This window comes from Helianthus annuus, chromosome 13, assembly GCF_002127325.2.
Source record: "Helianthus annuus cultivar XRQ/B chromosome 13, HanXRQr2.0-SUNRISE, whole genome shotgun sequence".
Lineage (NCBI taxonomy): Eukaryota > Viridiplantae > Streptophyta > Magnoliopsida > Asterales > Asteraceae > Helianthus > Helianthus annuus.
The window spans coordinates 133458361-133481039 of record NC_035445.2 but is presented as its reverse complement, the minus strand read 5'-3'; the positions used below and the strand labels follow the sequence as shown (position 1 = coordinate 133481039).

The 22679-nt window shown below is 37.0% G+C and overlaps 3 long non-coding RNA genes across 15 annotated transcripts; 2 read left to right on the top strand and 1 right to left on the bottom strand.

Moving 5' to 3' along the window:
• Positions 1-5116: 5116 nt before the first annotated feature.
• On the bottom strand, positions 5117-6074 carry LOC110903251. Its single transcript, XR_002571783.2, has 3 exons — positions 5914-6074; positions 5745-5817; positions 5117-5446 (listed from the first exon to the last, which is right to left on the bottom strand). It is a non-coding gene; the product is annotated as an uncharacterized LOC110903251 (long non-coding RNA).
• Positions 6075-11606: 5532 nt separating this feature from the next.
• LOC110899351 lies at positions 11607-14420 on the top strand. Of its 9 annotated transcripts, none has more exons than XR_004877770.1 (5): positions 11607-11719; positions 12035-12274; positions 12885-12917; positions 13007-14026; positions 14261-14420. It is a non-coding gene; the product is annotated as an uncharacterized LOC110899351 (long non-coding RNA). The 9 variants fall into 9 exon arrangements; XR_004877767.1 differs by adding an exon at positions 12613-12763 and having other exon boundaries at positions 12885-14026; XR_004877769.1 differs by having other exon boundaries at positions 12035-12763.
• A 2046-nt stretch (positions 14421-16466) lies between these two features.
• On the top strand, positions 16467-20123 carry LOC110899353. 5 transcript variants are annotated; one of them, XR_002570178.2, is made up of 5 exons: positions 16467-16884; positions 18848-19024; positions 19154-19286; positions 19363-19412; positions 19806-20123. It is a non-coding gene; the product is annotated as an uncharacterized LOC110899353 (long non-coding RNA). The 5 variants fall into 5 exon arrangements; XR_004877761.1 differs by having other exon boundaries at positions 18848-18981; positions 19154-19412; XR_002570179.2 differs by having other exon boundaries at positions 19154-19254; positions 19363-20123.
• Positions 20124-22679: the final 2556 nt, after the last annotated feature.

The following is a 22679-nucleotide window of genomic DNA, read 5'->3' as shown; positions in this document are numbered from 1 at the left end:
GTGTTCAGCGGGCACGGCCCCGTGTTGAGCTCTGCAGAAGCTAAAAATCTAAGAAAAATCCTAAAAAAAATTAAAGAAAATTAAAAATATGATTAGGCCGTTGATTCCTAACTTTCTTAAAATCCTTGTGTCCCCGACAGCGGCGCCAAAAACTTGATGCGTGTTAGTGTGTATATATTTTCGATGTATATTTAAGCCCCTTTTTACACTTTTAGCCAAGTTTTAAATTTATAAAACACGATATTTACTAACACTAAACACACATATGGGCAAGTGCACCCATCGTGGACGTAGTATAGTGTTGGTAAGATACCGAGGTCGTCCAAGGACACAAGAGCTTTTAGTACCGGTTTATCCTCAACGTCTAATCAAATCAAAAAGGTTAGAAAAATGTTTTAAACTAAGAAAAATAAAAACTAACTAAATGCTGAAAATAAAAATAAAATAAAAACAGATAGACAAGATGAATCACTTGGATCCGACACGTGTATTAGTATAACCTTTGATTATTTTCGCACTTTTGCACTTGTTTAAGAGATTATCTTAGTTATTGTAGTAGGCCCCTCTTTTGAAGGCGACGTTACCCTCAACCCAGTAGTTTGAGTCAGCAAGGATACAATCCTAAAGGGTCGGATTATTGAAAGATAATGAATTAAGTTATTAATGCAAATTGTGGTAGGCCCCGCTTTTGGCGGTGACGTTACCCTCGGCTAAGTAGTCTGAGTCAGCAGGGATACAGTCCTAAATAGCCGGGTTATAGTATTAATAGTAGTTAACTTATGAGGGGGTCAAAGAGTTTGGATCCCCGCCATCCAATACCTATGGGAATTGAAGGAGATCCTACTAAATTTGACCCAGGTCCCAAGCAGGACCTCTAAACGCTGAACAAGGGCAAGACCCTTACCAAACCGTTCCCTTAACCCCCGACCAGGTAGCCAACATACCTCCATATAGACCGTGGAGATATGAATGGTGAAAATCTTTTATTTTATATAGACAGTAAAATAATGCCAAGACACCACGGACAAACGATAAGGAAAGATCACCTTCAACATAAGTAACTAGTTATTAAAGTCATTAAATACAAAACCAAATAAAAAAGTGCAAAAGATTAAAAATAAAAAGTATTATACTAAACACTTGTCTTCACCAAGTGATGTAAGAGACTTAGGCAAACATGGCCTTGATTGTCAAGAACTCTTACGATCAATCTTGGATCCCGAGACGACTCACACACTCTACGATGGACAATGGATGATGGTGGTGGATGATGGTGTTATGGTGGTGGTGGGTGGTGGATGAGGTGTGAGAGAGGTGGTGTGCCAAGGGATGAGAGAGAATGAAGCCAAGCTCCTCTATTTATAGGCTGAACAGAAGGCTGGACACGGCCCCGTGTCCGCTGGACACGGCCCCGTGCCCGCCTGACACTCTCTCTCCTCATTAATTGTAATTGCGAATTACAATTAATGCGTCTGCTGTACTTTCACCACGCCCCCGTGCCCGCTGGACACGGCCCCGTGGTGGGCAATGGAAGCTTCTACTGGTTTGTCTTTTCTGCTGCTTCCTGGGCACGCCCCCGTGTTCGCTGGACACGGGGCGTGTTCAGACTCTGTTTCTTCTCCTTTGCCTTGGGAGGTGCCGTTGAGGGTCCGGGCAATCCACTTTTGTTCCTTTTCTTGTATTTATGGTAGAATTAGTAGTCTTTTTGCTTCTTTTGTGATTTTGAGCTCATTTCATCCTGAAAATACAAAAGGAAGACAAAAACACTATTTTTCCAACATTAGTACTTAAAAAGGGTTAGTTTTATGCCTTAATTGATGTGTTTTATATGTTGCATTTTACACACATCAGTTGGCTATCTGCACAATTAAAGTTTACCTACGCTGCGTATAGGTCTACACGCAGCGTATAGGGTTACCGCTATACGCTGCGTATAGAGCTATACTCAACGTATATAAACCATTGATTTCAGAACCTTATCAGCAATCATTGCACATAAAACAAGGGTTATATACGCTGCGTATAGGACGCTGCGTATAGGAGCTATACGCAGCGTATATAACCCATTAGATTTTTTTTCTATTTTGATGTATTTGTGGTATAAATTCTCACCCAGTTCCAACGTTAAATCGCTTAAAATATATAACCATTAATGTTATACTAATAATATTATATATCGTCAAATTGTTTAGGAAAACGTATATACGGTTCAAATGTATTATATTGTTATCGTTTAAATTAAATTATTGTACCACGTCTAGTGCGGTTCGAATGCTATAAACGTTTAAATATCATACCGTTAATTATTTTTAAATACTACATCTATAGGCATATACGGGTGTTGTATGGTATCCTATAGTATCAGATCGTATTGCATCGTATCCTATCGTATAGTGTATAGTATAAGTCTCGTATAGGTTACCTGTAGGTCTTGTATATGCCTATAGGCCTATACGGGACCAAAACCACACCTATAAGCCTATACGGGTGTTATAGTATATCGTATAGTATAGTATTGATGCGTGTGTGGTGTAATATATTTTTATGTATATTTTTAGCCCTTTTTAACCACTTTAGTCAAGTTTTAAATTTATAAAACACGATATTTACTAACACCAAACACACATATGGGCAAGTGCATCCATCGTGAGCGTAGTATAGTGTTGGTTAGATACCGAGGTCGTCCAAGGGACACAAGAGCTTTTAATACCGGTTTATCCTCAACGTCTAATCAAATCAAAAATTTAGAAAAAGATTTTAAACTAGAAAATAAAAACTAAAATGCTGAAAATAAAAATAAAATAAAAACAGATAGACAAGATGAATCACTTGGATCCGACTCGCCTTTAGTGTAACCTTTGATTATTTTCGCATTTTTGCACTTTTTAAGAGATTATCTTAGTTATAGTAGTAGGCCCCTCTTTTGAAGGTGACGTTACCCTCAACCCAGTAGTTTGAGTCAGCAAGGATACAATCCTAAAGGGTTGGATTATTGGAAGATAATTAATTAAGTTATTAATGCGTAATGTGGTAGGCCCCTTTTTTGAAGGTGATGTTACCCTCGGCTAAGTAGTTTGAGTCAGCAGGGATACAATCCTAAGTAGTCGGGTTAATGTTTTAATAGTAGCTTACATATGAGGGGATCAAGAAATTCGAACCCCTGCCATCCAATACCAGTGGGTATTGAAGAGTCCTACTAAGCTTGACCCAGGTCCTTGCAAGATCTATACACTAAACAATGCAAGACTCTTACCAAACCATTCCCTTAACCCCCGACCAGGTAGCCAACATATCTCCATACAGACCGTGGAGATATGAATGGTGTAAATCTTTTATTTTATATAGACTGGTAAAATAATGCCAAGACATCACGGACAAATGATAAGGAAGACTCACATTCAACATAAGAAACTAGTTATTAAAGTCATTAATACATAACCAGAGAAAAAGTGCGAAAAGATTAAAAATAAAAAGTATTACACTAAATGCTTGTCTTCACCAAGTGATGTATGAGACTTAGGCAGACATGGCCTTTGATTGTCAAGAACTCTTACCATCAATCTTGGATCCCGAGACTATTACACACATTCTATGATGGATGATGGATGATGGTGGTGGATGTGGGTTGTGATGGTGGTGGTGCGTGGGTGAAGTGTGAGAGAGGTGGTTTGCCAAGGGATGATTTGCAAGTGAGCCAAGCACCCCTATTTATAGCCTGCACAGAAGCCCGGACACGACCCCGTGTCCATTGGGCACGACCCCGTGTCCACCCATCTTCTATTTCTTCATTAATTGCAGTTTGTCTGCATTAGTTGACCACATCCCCGTGTCCGCTGGGCACGACCCCGTGTGCAGAAGCGTATCTGTACTATCAAAATTTTCCTAGATTCTGCGAATCGTAGAGTTAACCACGGCCCCGTGTCCGCTGGGCACGCCCCCGTGGTGGGTGATAGAAGCTTCTGCAACTTTGTGTTTTCTGCAGACACTTGGGCACGCCCCCGTGTTCATTGAGCACGGGGCGTGTTCAGCCTTCTATTCTCTTGTTTTTGCTTGGGAGGATGCTATCAAGGGGTCGGGCATGCCACGTTTATTTATTTTCTTGTATTTATGTTAGATTTAGCTGCCTTTTTGCTTCTTTTGTTCATTTGAGCTCATTTAATCCTGAAAATACAAAAGGAAGACAAAAGCACACTTTTTTCCAACATTAGTACTAAAAAAGGGTTAGTTTTATGCCTCATTTGATGTAATTTATATGTTGCATTTTACACACATCAAGTATCGTATCGTATAGTGTAGTATAAGTCTCATATAGGTTTCCTATAGGTCTTGTATATGCCTATAGGCTTACACGGGACCTAAACCACACCTATAGGCCTATAAGGGACCTCAACCACACATATAAGCCTATACGGGACCTAAACCACACATATAGGCATGTAAGGGACCTATACTACATCTATAGGCTTATACGGGTGTTGTATAGTATCCTATAGTATCGTATCGTACTGCATCATATCGTATCGTATAGTATATAGTATAAGTCTCGTATTGGTTCCCTGTAGGTCTTGTATATGCCTCACTACTAGAAAACATGGTTTTTGTCATGTAATATTTGGTTACAAAATGGTAGCAATTTCTTTGTTGTCACCAGTTTGCCACCGAAAATGCAGTGACAAAAACACCCGTGTCAATTGCCCTAATGTCACCAAATAGCCACCATTTTTATATTTTGCTACCTTAATTTTACCACCACAAATTTGGTCAAAATTATTTGCCACCACTTCATGTTTGCTACGCTCCGCCTTGTTTGCCACCGAGTATTGCCACCATTTAGCCACCGTTATTGCCACCATTTAGCCACTGATATGGCCACCATTTTGCCTTGTTTGCCACCGAGTTTTTGCCACCATTTTTAGCCAACGTTTTACCATTTAGTCACCGATATTGCCACCATTTTTTACATAATTTGCGAGTTTTGATACCATTTTGCCACCGATATTGCTACCATTTAGCCACCATTTTTTACACAATTGCAACAATATTGGTTTTTAATTCAGCTTTTTTTTCTCCCTGCTATTTTCATCAAAATTACATATCAATAAAACTATAAATAATATAAAAAAAGTCTAATAAAATCCCAAAATTATATAAAACATCTCGTTTTCAAAAGCATATAAAAATACCAACTAAAACATAATATAACTAAAATTATCCTAATAAGATAAACATCTAAACATTCAAAACCAAGTGTTTATAGCCTATCCTCAAACTGTAGTTGTTAACATAGCTTCAATTTTGTGACATCCTATCAAGCATCGCATCTTTATCCACCTTATCTTTTTCTTTGTCAGCCAACAACCCCGCAATAATTCCATTAAACCTCTCTTTCTTTTTCTTCATCATTTTCCTTAACCAGCTCCTTGATAACTAAGTTAAACTTTTCAATCTACAAAACAACCAATAAATAGAATCAAGAAATCATAATTAACGAAAAGTAATAATGGGTCAAGTTGGTGGCAAAGAAAACAAAATACAACTGTGAGCTACAATTCAAGTGCTATAAGCTAAATAACATGTTCAAGTTTGTTTATATATTAATAAGGAATTATACCTAATTTTAAAAACATTTTTTTGTATGAAACAACCCATATGTAATCAAATCATTATGAAATTCATTGTAATAAACTTCGTGTTTTTTTTTTTTTTGAAATACTTTGTTCAGATTTACCAATCAATTGACTTACCCAAGTCTCCTCTGCCCTAGCATCAACCCATACAAGATTTTCTTCTTGAGCGTCCCCTTCCGAATCAACGTCACTATCAAAAAACCTAAATATCAAATATTATGTAGACATACATTCTGTACATTCAAGTGATAGAACTAAAAAAGTCACATATGACAAAATCATGTACCAGGTTTTCTGACGGGAACAAATTTCTCGCCAAGAGCCAATGCAATAGGAGGACCAAATATGAACCCTCTTGCTTCAACACCTGCATTATGACACTAAATTCAGTTAGCAAAATCAACAAATTAAAAAATCAACTAGAAATACTTTTTTTATTTTTTTTATTTATTTATATTTTAAGTCCGTTTTGTTCGTCGAAGATTCAAATCGGCAGAAAACTTATCAAATTATTGAAGTTTTGACGGTGAAATGCCATATTACATTGTTTCGTTAACCGAAGAACTGGGAAAAAAAAGTTTGTGTATAGGAAGATCTTTTCGAAAAGAAGATGAACAGAAGGCAGTTAGTTGGACCCCATTTCATTTGGTACTTCACATTATACATCTAGACTCCTTCGTTAACATTTTTTAATATAATTTTTAGTTTAACGTGTTTGATCTTGTATTATAAAAATGGTTATAACATTTTAGTACGGAAAGACTTGGTTCATTTAGGTGCTCTACAAACATCCTGAAATTCAAGATAAGGTTGCAAAAGAAACAATGTCACATATGTTGAAGGATCTGCAAACAGTGTGAGTGGACAAAGTCTTTAAAAGATGCATTTATCCTACCGTTCTAGTGATATGCAAAGTCAAATAACTAGCAATTTTTCATACTTTTGACTTAACCATAACTATAACTGCGATGTCGGTTATTGGGTAACCATAACCATAACCGATCGATTATGGTGGTTATGGTTATTCGGTTTTGATGGTTATAGCGGGTTGGTTATAGGTGGTTAACCGTGTATTTAGCTTAGCTAAAAATAGCTTAATTTTTTTTAACATGGAATAAATTGTTATTACATATTTGTATATATTAGTATATAACATAGTATTAAAAAATATATATAATCTATAATATTAATACCAATTATTATCAAATATCCAAATAAAATGATATGATACATTCCCTAAATTCAAATAAACATTCAACCAAAACCGCAAAACGATATGAAAAAACCCATAAGTACTAAAAATCTTTAGTCAAAAACATAAAATATTAAAAATACGGTGAAAAGTCCTAAATCCTACAAAGATTTATTACATGTCGGTTCGGTTCGGTTATGCTGGGTATGGAAAAAATGATAACCATAACCGACCCGCTACTTTCGGTTTTCAAAAAAACCATTAACCGACCCACCGGTTTTTTATTTGGTTCCGTTTTTTCTGTTCGGTTTTGTTGGTTAATTCGGTTTTTTTTCACAACCCTAATACGCAGTGTATATAAATGGTGTATTAAAAAAACATTTTTAAGTATCGTATCGTATAGTATAAGTCTCGTATAAACCTGGTATAAGTCTCATATAGGTCTTGTATCTGCATATAGGCCTATACGGGTGTTATATCGTATCGTATAGTATCGTATCGTATCGTATCGTATAGTGTAGTATAAGTCTCGTATAGGTTTCCTATAGGTCTTACATATGCCTATAGGCTTATACGGGACCTAAACCACACCTATAGGCCTATACGGGACCTAAACCACACCTATAGGCCTATACGGGACATCAACCACACATATAAGCCCATACGGGACCTAAGCCACACATATAGGCCTATAAGGGACCTATACTACATCTATAGGCTTATACGGGTGTTGTATGGTATCCTATAGTATCGTATCGTATCGTATTGCATCGTATTGCATCGTATCGTATAGTGTATAGTATAAGTCTCGTATAGGTTCCCTGTAGGTCTTGTATATGCCTATAGGTCTATACGGGGCCTAAACCACACCTATAGGCCTATACGGGACCTAAACCACACCTATAGGCCTATACGGGTGTTATATGGTATCGTATAGTATTGTATCGTATTGTATCGTATAGTGTAGTATAAGTCTCGTATAGGTTTCCTATAGGACTTGTATATGCCCACAGGCTTATACGGGACCTAAACCACACATATAGGCCTATACGGGACCTAAACCACACTTATAGGCCTATACGGGACCTCAACCGCACCTATATGCCTATACGGGACCTAAACCACACACATAGGCATGTAAGGGACTTATACTACATCTATAGGCTTATACGGGTGTTGTATGGTATCCTATAGTATCGTATCGTATCGTATTGCATCGTACCGTATCATATTATGTACAGTATAAGTCTCGTATAGGTTCCCTGTAGGTCTTGTATACGCCTATAAGCCTATACGGGACCTAAACCACACCTATAGGCCTATACGGGACCTAAACCACACCTATAGGCCTATACAGGTGTTATACCACACCTATAGGCCTATACAGGTGTTATACCACACCTATAGGCCTATACAGGTGTTATACCATATCGTATAGTATAGTATCGTATTGTATCGTATAGTATAGTGTAGTATAAGTCTCGTATAGGTTTCCTATAGGTCTTGTATATATGCCTATAGCCTTATACGGACCTAAACCACACCAATAGGCCTATAAGGGAGCTATACAGGACATATACTACGTTATACGATATCACACTTATAGGCTTATACGAGGTCAATATGTGACCTATACTACACCTATACAATACGATATCACACTTATAGGCTTATACGAGGTCAAAACGTGACCTATACTACACCTATACGTTACTATATCACACTTATAGGCTTATACGAGGTCAATACGTGACCTATACTACACCGATACGATACTTATCGTATAAAATTGATTAATATTGTATAAAAAAGCTTGTAAGAAATACTTAATTTTTTATTTATTTAAAATAGAAAACTTTTTTTATAAAATTTACTAAAACCAATAATGTATAAATGTTTCTAAAAAAACCCTTTAGATAAGCTGCGTATAGACCTATACACAGTGTATATAAAGGGTCAAAAGGACAATGTTACCCCTGTTTTTGGCTGCGTATAGCCCCCAATGCAGGGGTAAAATGGTCATTTTTACCAAACTTGCCCCATATATACGCCACATAGAGGACTATACGCTGCGTATAGTAAAAAAGACCATTTTACCCCTGCATTGGAGTGGGAGAAGAGATGTTACCTTCTCCTCCAGCAGCTTCATCTCGGCATCAGTCACCTGGCACCGAAGCTCAGCAGTAATAGTTTGAGATGTCTTCAGCTCACTTAGCAATCCCTCATTTATTTTCCTCAGCTCATTCACCCTCTGCATCATGCCAGCTCCCCTAAAGAAACCCTTGCAAATGGACATGCTATATTGATCATCGGACAAGTCAGGGTCCAAGGCAAAATTCATGAACCTATGAGGGGGAGGAATGGCATGAGCCATGAAGTCGCGGGCAGTCTCCGGGGTCCCCACAATAGTGGAAGTAGTAATCTTCCACTTAGGGACATAAGGAACAGGGAGGCCCTCGACGAACAAAGGAGCCAAGGGGGAGCGACAGTGGAGGTCTTCGGGCTGCTTAAGCCTGCCGGTCCCGGTAGCCCGAAGGGGAGAGGTTTCTATAGCATGGGTAGCATGGGCAGCACTGATCTCTGGAGCTTTATCTTTAACACGGGAGAAAGCAAGAGTAGCAGGAATCAAAATTGGGGCCTTAGAACTCCCCTGTTTCAAACTAAAAAAAAAAAGAGAAAGAGAGGGGAGAATAAAGGACTGGGGCACACATGCATATATAAAAAAGAAGAAGATGGAAAACTCACAAGCAAAGGTTCACTAACAAGGCTGGAGGTCTTCAAATGCTTAGATAGAGAGCCCTTAGCACCAGTGGGGGGAGCTTTAGATGCAGCCTTGGACACAGGAAAGGGTTTCTAGCCACTTGCACTCTTAAGCCTCAAAAGAATGTTTCGAGACTCGGGATCACTGCCTTGGGACCAACCTCCGGACTAGCTTTCCGCTTCCGGATTAGACGACTTTCCAAGTCTTCATGTTCATCACCACTTGAATCCTTTACCGGTGGGAACCCTGAGAACCCTCAGCCTCCTCCGAAGAATCCTCTTCATGGGAAGGAGTCTTCTCCCTCTTCCCAGTAACACCAGAACCTCCAACATAAACAAAACTCCCCTTCCGAAAAGTTTTTCCCTCAAGAACTTTCCCCATCTCTGGGTTAACCACATCTCCAACCATGAATTTAATCCCCCTGCAATGTCATCTCTGCACAAAACAGACAGACGCTAGAGATGACTGGACTGAAACAAGAACCAAGGCGTAATCAACAGATATTATGAAGAAGCAAAAAGAAGAGTACCTTTCTTCCCAAAATAAGCCTTCGGACGAACAGAATAAAGGGGGCTCAGGCCTCCCATGGCCAAAACCCCCTCCGGGAAATTATAAGCCCTAGTTGGATTCTCACACATCCTCTTCCACAACACGGTGTCATTTGCAGCTAAAACGGGAACGCTGTGATCAATGGATGCCTTCGGGTCCCTCAAAGGTGGAGACTTTGGAAGCATGGAAGCAGAGACGAAAATAAACCTATTCTTCCACTCTTTAGGATAAGTGGATGTCGGCATGAACGAGTAACAAGGTAGAGAAACTTTGTCCTTCCGTTTGGCGAAGGTGAACCAGTCTCTGTCTGATAAAAGCTTGTAGAACATGCAAAAAAGGGGCACCTATGGTTCAGCGGAAACCGCCACACAGGAAAGCTCAAAATGCACCACCCTCATAAAAGCAAGGGGGTGCAGCTGGGAGAAGAGAATGCCAAAATGCTTTAGCAGCTCCACTTTAAATGGCGATAGGGGGTAACGAACGCCACAGAAGGAAAAGGCCAAGGTGTAAAGAACGATCCTTTCTGGCACTACGTCAGAACTAGGCTTTAGCCACACTTTTTCCAAAACAGGCCTGCCACAATTTTGATTAAATGTGTGGCTGAAGGTCATTTATAATATTTTAATACACTTTTAGCCACACATTTTATTATTAACATGGCCATTGTATAACAACTCAAAACCTTTAACCACACATTTTATTATTAATGTGACTATTGTATAACAGATCAAAACATTTAGCCACACTTTTAGAAAAAACTGTGACATCTACTTGCCACAACTAGAAAAGTGTAGCCAAATGTAACCTATTGCCACTTTATTTGTTTGGTTTGTTGATTTATGTGACGAAAACATATCTCTTCGAAACCTTTAGTCACACGTTTAATAAAAAAATGTGACAGCTACTAGTCACAGTAGAAAAGTGTGACCATCTGTAACTATCTGCCACATCTGATTTTTAATGTTGAAACTAAAAGATAATACATATAGCCATTGACAAATTCGTGTGACTAAATGAGACCTAGTATCATGGTTTTTCATGATAAAACATGTTTGTGTGATTAAAGTTACTAAATGGACACAGGAAAATTTACGTGACTAATCATTTCATTCTTCCCCAAAATTCCCTACCTCCACAAAACCTAAATTAACCCCCACCAAGTTCAGGAGATCTCCACCGTGTCTCCGCCACGACCACGACCACGACCACCGCCAATTCCAACTTCCACAAAACCCTAACCAGTTTTAGTTACCACTTATCATCAACGCTATCCTCTCATCTAGGGCATGTTTGGGTAAGCCTTTTGAAACAACTTATTGACTTATTGGCTTTTTGAAAAGTAATAAGCTCTAAAATGATGTTTGGCAAAGAGGGTGTATGTGAGGGGGAAAAGCCAATAAGTCAATAAGTCACAAAATCCTGACTTTTCCAAGAAGCCAATAAGTCAATAAGTTGTTTCAATAAGCTTACCCAAACATGCCCCTACTCTCCTCCGTAGCACAAGTTAAGCGTATGATTCAGTTTGAAGCAAGCTATAATGAGATTACTCGGATCGATTTTCACTTTCCTCCTCCTCCGGATGCAGGCGAGGTAATTCGAAAACATCTTTGTGGAGACTCTAGACTCTAAGAGATCTAAAATCAAATGGTAATTTTTTTTACTTAGAATGAGTATTGTAGTTTTAGTTTACAGTTTGATGTAAATTAGGTTAAACATGTGTGGTTTTGTCATGATTAAAGCCCTAAGATGTTAATTAGACACTATATTTCTGATCTTTGCTGGTCATATATAGATTGTGAGTTTGAATTGGAGGTTAGTGAGCCCTTGGTTGTGGTTATTTACAGCAGTTTTGGTTGTTTGGAGGTGAATTAGGTTAAATTAGAGTGATTTTCTTTTTTTTTTCAGGAACTTCAATGCAGACTGGTCGCTACTTCGTCTTACACAAGACCAAGCAACTTACGCCGCCTTAGACGCTCTTTGTTTAATTCACATTTTTTGATGTTTTTCAGCAAAGGCTTCTCAAACAAGGGTTTTCATTCTCTTTTTATATTCTAATTGTTTGCTAGTTGGCCTAAATGAACATATATACATTACCTTGCTGTTAATAGTTGCTGATGCATTCCTATCCAAAGCCACAAATATAAGGTAATTTGTTGTTTTTTTACATTGTGTATGATTTGCAGTTAGTTTTGCAATAAACAAGATACATGGTTGCTGCTTATTTGATGTATCATACAATATATAACCACAACTTTTGACTAAAATTACAAAAAAAAAAAAATAATGCAATGTTTCGGAGTATAATTTGGAAGATGGTCAATAAGACAAGCTGACATTGCACAAACAGAGCCACATAGAAGGAACTGGCAACCTGTGGTTTTAAAGTAAACAAAAACATTGTTAGCAAGCAGACTCGATCCCGAAACCGTTGCTTAAAATTCCACCATCTAACCAATAGACATTTTTTTTCATTTTATTTACAGGTCCACTCCAGATTTTATTAATGGGTCCATTTGAAGTTTTTTATATAACCGCTCAATTAAAATTTCGAAACTTAGTGGGTTCGGGTGAACCCAGACCAATATATGTAGGTCCACCCCTGCCATTGAGGATGGAAAGTTCTTTTGTCAGACTGTAAGCCTGCACTTGAATCTTGTAACATCGCTAAAGTTATTCATGGTTGCAATCAAGATAGTGAGTTCTTTAACTGATACAATTGTCTTATGACATTTTCATTCTTTCTTGGTGTTTACAGGCCTCTATTTTCTTATGAACATGTGTGAAAAGGGTAGGATCATATGGAGCATGGTTCTTTACTTCTTTACAAAACCGATGTCTCACTTGATTACTATGTTTTTTTTTTTTAACTTATGTCAGCAACATGGCTAGATTTGTCGAGGGTCATCAATGTATTTCATTAAACTTTTTGGCAGTTTCACTCACTAACGGGTCAATCTCGTTATATTGGTAAGTCATTATTAGGACCGTATCAAAAACGTTTTAATGAAAAGGGCCTCCATTTTAGTATTCGCTATGGGCCCCCAAATTGCTTGGGCCGTCCCTGCCGGTTTGTATTCTGTAATCATATATTCTTTATGGTTAAACGTCTACTGATATTATGTTCAGCTTGCTTGCTGGAGTTGTTGAAGTTGAGGACACATTGAGGTCCCACTATTAAGTTTGTACACGGAACTCGTAGGGGTGCAAATGAGCCGAGCTACTCGAAAAAGCTCGAACGAGCCGAGCTTAAACGAGCTCGAGTCTGATGCCTGAGCCTAAGAAACAAGCTTCTTTAGTAAACGAGCCTGAGCTTCGCTTATCGAGCCGGCTCGCGAGCGTATTGTTTATATAAGTTTTTATTACTATATTAAATATAAATTTAAATAATAATAATAATAAAGTAATGAAAAAATAACTAAATTGTATATGACGTAATATTATAATTAACATAAATTAACTAACAAATAGAAAATGAGCTGAGCTCGAGCTTGAAAAAATAACTACGAGCCGAGCTCGAGCTTTAAAAATAAAGCTCGAATTAAGCCGAGCTCGGATTCTCATAAGTTAAACAAGCTCGAGCTTGAGCTTAGTGGAGCTCGGGCTTGGCTCGGCTCGTTTGCACCCTAGCCGGAAGGAAGGTATATAAAGCAGTATTCTAGTAGGCATATTTTTATAAGTTTGTACTTGTGATTTAATGTATTCTCAACCAGGATTCAAACGTGTCGCTTAATGAAGACGTCTTCTTGAGAAGAGCTATGCTCACCCAAATTACAAAAAAAGGTGGTCAAAATGAGCGAAACAGAGTATACAAGCCTATATGGTCGTGCGAAGCACCTCAACGTGTCCTAAAAACGCCTTTCTTCTTGGAATGGAGAAATCTAGCAAATCATGAAAAGGGTAAGTATATCGTCCGCTTATGAAGGCGAAAGGGTGGGGCAGTCAAAGTCAGTATATGGGTTATGAATTATGAAGATCTTAAATATGCTATCTTATAACAAAATTCCGTGGGAGTTATATTCAAAAGTCAAATGTTGGATAAAGTCGACATAATATAAAGTCAAATGCAGTTGATATACTTGGCATTGATATCTAAAAATATTTGTAATATCTTTTTAAATTGAATGTTTCTAGGAGGAAAGTTATCAGCAGAGGCAAAAGTCAAATGATGCCAACATTCTTTGGTGGAAGTGTGGACTCGTATTTCTGATTTGTATTCTTGCCTTGTATCTTTTTTCTTACAATAGTTGTATAGATATGTGTTCCAATGATAGAGTGGGACTTTTATTTTGTACATGTCAGTGTGTTCCAATTAGATAATATTTAACTTCCTTAAAATTTACTCTCAGAACTTATATAGTTGTATATTTTTTCCTTAAAAGTGAACGGAACTCTGGTATATTTTGAATATGTCAAAGTGTTTCAATGATAGAGTGCGATTGTAGATATTATTATGTTTTTTAAGATATATTTTTTAGTTTTTGTCAATTGTTATAATACTAGTTTTTGCCCCGCCTGCGTTGCGAGGTACTGGTACCCATATTTGGCGAATTTCACTACCGGTACCGAGCTCATCCCTAATCGACAGACAATATTTTTGTTAACTTAAAAATATTTGTTGTATGTTTGATTTTTAATTGTGAAATGGATTGTTTAGACATATGAGAATTTTGTTATGAAATAGATCACAACGAACAATAGTAGATCATACATGTCTTAGTGGACTATATTGGGTCTTAATGGATTACAATAAACAATAGTAAATCATTCTTATCGTTTAATGGACCATATTGGGCCTTATTGGATCACAATGGTCAATAGTCGATCATATTTTTCGTGTAAAATGTCATATTGGGCCTTAATGAATCACAATGGACAATCAAAAGATCATATATATCTTAATTGACCATATTGGGCCTTAATGGATCATGATGGAGAATAATAGATCATATATGGCTTAACGGACCATGTTGGGCCCTAATTAATCACAATGGGTAATAGTAGATAATATACATCTTAATGGACCATATTGGGCCTTAATGGATGACAATGAGGCATAGTAAATGGACTGTAGATCTTATATGTATTAATGGACCATGTCGGGCCTTAATGGATAATGATGGGCATATAGTTGGTCATATACATCTTAATGGACCATGTTGGACCTTAATGGGTCATGATGAACAATAGTAGATCATATATTTATTGATGGACTATATTGGGTCTTAATAGATCACTATGGACAACAATAGATCATATATGTCTTAATGAACCATATTAGGCCTTAATGGATCACAATGGACAATAATAGATCATACTGGTCCTTAATGGACTACGGTGGGAAATTATAGATCATATTAGGCCTTAATAGATCACAGTGGACAATTATAGATCATATTGGGTCTTAATGGATCATAATTGACAACAATATATTATATATGTCTTAATAGACCATATTGGGCCTTTATGGACCACGATGGACAACTGTATATCATACTGGGCCTTAATGAAATCACAACGGACAATAGTAGACCATAATTGTGGTTTAATGGACCATGTTGGCCCTTATTGGATCATAATGGACAATAATAGATTGTATATGTCTTAATGGGTCATATTGGGCCTTATTAGATCACAATGGACAAGAGCATACCATATATGTCTTAATAAGCCATATTGTGCTTTATTGGATCACAATGGACAAGAGCATACCATATATGTCTTAATAAGCCATATTGTGTCTTATTGGATCACAATGGACAATAATAGATTATACATGTCTTAATGGGTTATATTGGGCCTTATTGGATTACAATGGACAATAAGAGATCATATATCTTTTCATGGACCATATCGGTAGAACAAAAAACGTATGACTACTAGTAGGGGCACAAACAAACCGAGCCGAGCTCGACTAGGCTCGAGCTCAAGCCTGTTTAACTTATGAAGGCTCGATTCGAGTTTTGTTTTTAAAGCTCGAGCTCGACTCGTAAATAGTTTTTCAAGCTCGATCTCAACTTGTTTAATATTTATTAATTAGTTTATAATAATTATAACTAATATTTTATATATGACTTAGTTATTTTTTCATAATTTATTAAATGTTATATATTATTATTTAAATATATATTTAATATATTAGTTGAAATTTATATAAATAATGAGCTCGAGCACATTTCCTAAATGTGCTTATTTTTAGGGTCGATTCATTATGCTCGACTTGTTTTGAGTTTTTTCGATGAAAACTCAAGTAGCTCCGCTTATTTACACCTTAGAACTTAACTATTTGTTGCATGTGCTCACATCCTATTCATTTACGGAGAAATTCATTTCCCTCCAAACTAAAGTAATCCAAAGTTTGATTTCCCTCCTCTTAACAAAATTCATTACCCCCAACTTTTCATTATTTTCTTAGTCCCATCCAATCTTAAATCAAACACTAATCAATTCAAATGAGAAACCCTAGCTTCATTTTACATATTCAGCCGTCAACAACACTCCCACTCTATTTTCTCTAAATCGGAACCCTAATACCTTATAATTGAGGAAAGACAGTGGATATGACAATGAAGGTCGAATGTGATATCGTGAATGTGGGTGTGCATGGAAGGTGGCTGTTGATGGTGGGTAAGAGCTGCGGAAAGATGGAGGAAGCACCGGACACCGGAGTTTTGAGGAGGCGATTCTGATTCCAGGCGTTCTGTGTGACGTTGTGGGTTTGAAATTCTGGTCGGCAAGGCCGGATGGTGGTCAATGAGGTATCAGTTCATAATCTATCTCACTCTTAAATCACAAATTATGTTATCAAAATTGTTATAAGCGCTGCTATGAAATTTATGTATGTTTAGTTTACTATAAAGTTGTTTAGTTATCTAGGAAGTAGGTTCTCACAAAAATAGTTTAGTTACTGTATAATTTTCATCAGATCTTTAAGTTGTGATAGAAGTATTGTGAATTTGTGATATTATTGGTTTAGTTTTATGTGTGTTGTTTATTGTTTGCTAGCAATATTGTTGTGATTATGTGCACATGAGCGGTTTTAATTAATAAGGCTCTAACATAGCTCAGTTTTGTAACCACAAGCGCGGCGGTGTTTTCTAGATTGGTTTAGATGATACTGATTCAGGATAAAAGTATTTATATGTTTTGTCTTTGGTTAACTGCAGTTTATTAATTGTGAAAGTCTGTCTGGAGCTTCTTCTCTTGTACAATAGATGGCTTTTTGAGTAACATGGTCTTGGTGTTTGAACTTTACTAGCTGCAGATTACTTGTGTAACTTTGTTAAAGAAAAGGGGTCTAAAATTAGCGTTTGAACATCACAATTTCCCAATGTTTATCAAAATGAGTGTACAAATAGAGCATAAATGTTAGTTTACGGTTATTGATAGAGTTCCTTGGGTATATTGATAAGTGTATCTTCATTGCATTCCTTGCTGTTGCTGAACACGTAGTAAATAGTAACTAGTTTTGTACTTATTTAAAAAAATGTATTCAACAAACGTAAATGTGTACAGACCTAAATGTGTACATTTATCAGTAATTGATGTTGAATAGATGTGTAAATGAGTAGGGACGAGCCTGACTAGGCTCAAGCTTGGCTTGTCATGTTTTATGAATCTCGAGCTCGAGCGCAGCTCAGTTCGAACCTACCTATTTGAGCTCGAGCTCGGCTTGCGAGTAAAACCCAAAGCTCGAGCTCGGCTTGGCTTGTTCGAGCTTTTGAGAACAATCTCAAATGAGCTAAATGCTCAGCTTGAGCTCGCTCAAATGAGCCAAAGCTCATCTCTACCAATGTTATTATTATTATTATTATTATTATTATTATTATTATTATTATTATTATTATTATTATTATTTTTATTATTATTATATTATATATAAAATAAAATATTGTTTGGGCTCATTTAGGCTCGCGAGACTAAATGAGCTTAGTATTTCAGGCTCGGGCTCATGCTTCATAACTAAACGAGCTCTATTTCAGGCTCGAGCTCAGGCTTGTAAAGGCTCGGCTCGTTCGAGCTTTTAACCAAGCTGATCACGAGTAGCTCTCGAGCCTCTGAGCTTGTTTACACCCCTAATGTTGAACCATTGGACATCATTGTGTAATTGTTTGATAATTTTCCCAGTTTTTTAGTAAAGCTTAGATTAGGACAGCTACAAAATATTAGTGATAGAGAGAGTTAACTGAGTGGCATATACCATTTGTATGATGCCAGAGCTTTACTTTTTTATACGTGTACTAGAGTGGAAATTTCTATCCATTTTTATGGAAATTGGAAACGAGTCACGTTTGGTCGAATTTGATGGATAACGGGTCAAATAAGACAGAATGTAAAAGATTAACCAAAGGAAATAGGTTACACGTGAAACATGTATTCCAATGTTAATGACATCCTAAGTTGTTTTATATAGAAGGAACTGTAATAATATTTTAATCATATAGTTTTGTAATCGCTTTCAATATATTAGTTATTTAGAAATTAAAAAAGGCCAAAAAGTGCTTTTCGGTGAGGCCAACCCACTGACTTTTGTTGACCCATTTTCCCAACTTACTTGTTTGCCACCTTTAGTCTACTTGATTTCTGTTCTTTTTTTTTTTTTGGCTTACTAGTTAGTTTGAGATGTTGGCATGTCACATGTGATTTTAATTGTTGTATTATTTACTTTTCAGCTATGTTACTTGGTAATAATATAGTACCAATATGTATTTTTTTCTCCAGTAGGCCACAACATCTTAATCAGCAAGTTCGTGCGCTAAGTTCGTGTGCTGGAGATAGCAATAGAAGTACCAACACTTGCCATTATTAATCTTAAAGATACTTCAAATGAGCAGGACAACAAAGTTGGATCAACAGTAAGTCCTACACTCCTACCAAAAAAGTAGCCGTGGATCAACAGTAAGTCGTACGAAAAAAGTAGTAATCCTTAGAACATGAACTTGTATTAAAGTTTTTACGTCCGGTCACAAATGCCTTTTTGGGTGGAACTTTAATAGTCAAGGTTTTGACATTTTTTATACCATTCAGGTTGTGCCTTGCTACCGCTGCTCAAGTAACAGTTGCAAACCCACCCAGTATGGATTTGGACCTACTTGTAGACACTACTTTCTAGAGAAGCGACCCCCAAGGTATATCTAGAGGTTTTTGTCAAAGGATCAATGTAAGTTTACAGAGAGTCAATAATTGATCATTGTCCTTTTAAGTATAAATAAAACTATATTTCCAATTACATGCAGTAAATGCTGCCGGAGCTTTTTTACATGGGCTAGAGGATGAATATTATAAGGTATTACTGATGCACTGCATTTGCTATATTAATTATTATCCATATACTTAGGAACGGGTCTATTTGGGCTATATTTAATCTAAAATGGGAAAATTTAAACACATTATTCATAAATGAATCAATTTAAATGCGCCTAACTAGATATTAATTTTCATTTCTTTTACTGATATTTAAGTGATGCAAGTCCTCTATAATTAACTTATTTGAATCGCCATGCATATTTGTTTTGTTGAGGCGCTATTTATATGAAAATGATGACCAGGTCAGTGGTACATTTAGTCTTTTCATTTCTCTAAATAAAGGAAGTAACTAACAAACCGACCCAAGCCACGCTAGAAACTAACCAATTGGCATTATGTCACATGGCTACAACATATATAAATTTAATTGTAGGTGATGGTCCGTTGATGGGCTAAAAGGCATTAGAACTGGCCACCAGTTACAAGTTTACTCACTACCACAACACGAGCAAGGTGGCCACCAGTCCATGAATGCAAATTTGCAGCACTTTGAAGTCCAAAAGCAGTGAGTATACATGGACTCGAAGAAGGCAGTCTAGAAACAACTGTTAGATTTTGTGTACATTTATTCTCCTTTGCAACTTTTGTAGATAGGTTTTGATTAGAAGTTATGTCTTTCATTGGTATTTAAACTGAAAAGTTATGTATGGATTTTTGGTTATTATTGTTAATATCATTTGTTTATAAATTATTTTATGTTTACTACCTTTTTATTGTACAAAAAAAAATGAAAATAAAATGGGTAATTACACGAAAATGGCCACATAGAATAAATACGTGTGACCAAATGTTAGACAATAGTCACTATTAAACTTACAAAATTTCGTGTGGCTATAAATAACCATTAGTCACGTCATGGTTACTTTGTTTTTTATTGTGTGACAAATTGATACCAAACGCCACGGGAACAGAAAATTATGTGTGACTAAAGGTTAGACAATAGTCACACTTAAAATTATGTGTGACTATAAATAACCATTAGCCATGCTATAGTTACTTTGTTATTTGTTGTGTGACGGAATGATACCAAATGTCATGGGAAAAGAAAATTATATGTGACTAAAGGTTAGACAATAGCCACACTTAAAATTACAAAGTTTAACGTGACCATACATAACCATTAGCCACACTTTCGTCACTTTGTTTTTTGTTTGTGTGACGGAATGATAGCAAATGTCATGGGAAAAACAAATACGTGTGACCAAATGTTAGACGATAGCCACAACATCATAACTTTGTTTTTATTGTGTGACGAGATGATTACAAATGTCATAGGAAAAACAATTATGTGTGACCAAAGGTTAGACAATAGTCACACTTAAACTTACAAAACTATTTGTGACTTTATATAACCATTAGCCACACTATGTCACTTTATTTTTTTGTTTTATTTTTTGTGTGACAGAATAATAGGAAATGTCATTAGGGAAAAAAATATGTGTGACAAAAGGTTAGATAATAGTCACATTTAAAATTACAAAATTGTTTTGTGTGTCTAGAAATAGTTTTTAGCCACACTCTTAGTAAACTCATGCGGCTAAATCATAAAACAGCCACACTTACAGTGAATTCATGTGGCTTTTGCTACCCTTTAGTCACACTTAATGGATTAAATGCTTGATTCCAACAACCCTTTTTGCCACGTTTTGTTTTAATTGATGTGACTAAAACAAACTTTTATGTGACTATATAATATAAACAACCACACTTACGGTAAATTCATGTAGTTGTTGCTATCCTTTAGCCACACTTAATGTAAATGATGAATTCAGCAAGAAATAATGGTACCCTTTAGCCACACTTTTAAGTTTATACGGCCAGTAAATGTGAATGTGGCCGTATGATACCTACGATGACTAGACCTTTGGTCACACTTGATGACTAGACCTTTGGTCACACTTGAGCTGGAAAAAATAAGTGTGGCGAAAGATGTATGGCCACACTTTTCTCGTGTGGCTGTAGGCCTTTTTTGACGTAGTGTGGTGTGTAAACCGCCAGATCGTCGGGGCCAGGTAGAGTCGGAGAAAACCTCTCAGGAATCTGGTATATATCGACAAAGGATTCAAGGTCTTCCTTTGTCAGAATAGAACGTATCAAGGAACGGCCGGTTCGACTCATTGTGAAAACAGATCGGAGATTGGACGAGAGAGATATTTGGGGAAGAAGAAGAAGGAAGTAGAAGTTATGGCGAAACTAAGGGTCACATCGGGTTTTAATGCGTATGCAGAGTTAGGGCGGTAACCATCACATCAACATTTTAAAATCAAATTATGATCAATGGTGCATCAAAACAATGTCCCCCAACCGTCGGATCATCCTGATCTCATCAATCCCAGAGAACCGCTGACGGGTGGTCCGTAGGACAACCCTTAAGTGCTTTAAATAGAATAAAATCCCATATTTTATCCGGTTATTTGCGTGAATTAGGTAATCACAAGATATTGATGATGCAGGTGTTCAAGTGTTCAAGATGAGGATTTTAGGAGGCATGGATGAATGCTAGAAGTTGGTGGAGTCAAAGAGTGAAAGAATTGAACCATTGGTGAAGAAATAAGGAAAAAATGAAGTTCAGCACCGTAACCTACGCCATCCAGCCGTAGGTTACGGTCCCATCTCTTTCAAATTGTCACCACCGTAAGACAGGAGGTTCTAACCGTAAAGTTCATTGCCAGCCGTAACCTACGGCTGGGGGCCGTAGGTTACAGCCCCATGCAGATTTGTTGACCCATTGCCAGTCGTAACCTACGGCTAGGAGCCGTAGGTTACGGCTCCGACTGATGTATTCTTGTAACTTCTCATTTAATGCTGATTTCAAGGGGATTTATGGGGACTTATCATTGGTATTCGGTTACTATCTGATTGTGAACGAGTTTGGGGAGTTCTTGGAGACTTTTTGGGGTGAAGAACATCTTGGAATCATTAGCTTATTTATCTTTGATCCGTATGAACAATAATATCGTTGTTATGATGTTGATTCAAGCCATGTGTGGCTAAACACTTTATGATCGTCCTAGACTGAAGGTTTGCTTGAGACATTTTGTATTTGATTTCCTAATTTCTAGAATAACAATCCTTATCTTTATGGTTGGTTTGTTATGGTGTGTGATTGTTTGTTAGTAGCTTGTTAATTCTTGTGTTAATCTAGTTCGAAACCATACGTTCTTGGTGCTGTTGGCAATCGAGATATCATGGGTAGAATTAGGATTGGGTAAGGGTTGATTGATCATCGGGTAACAACCTCACGTTC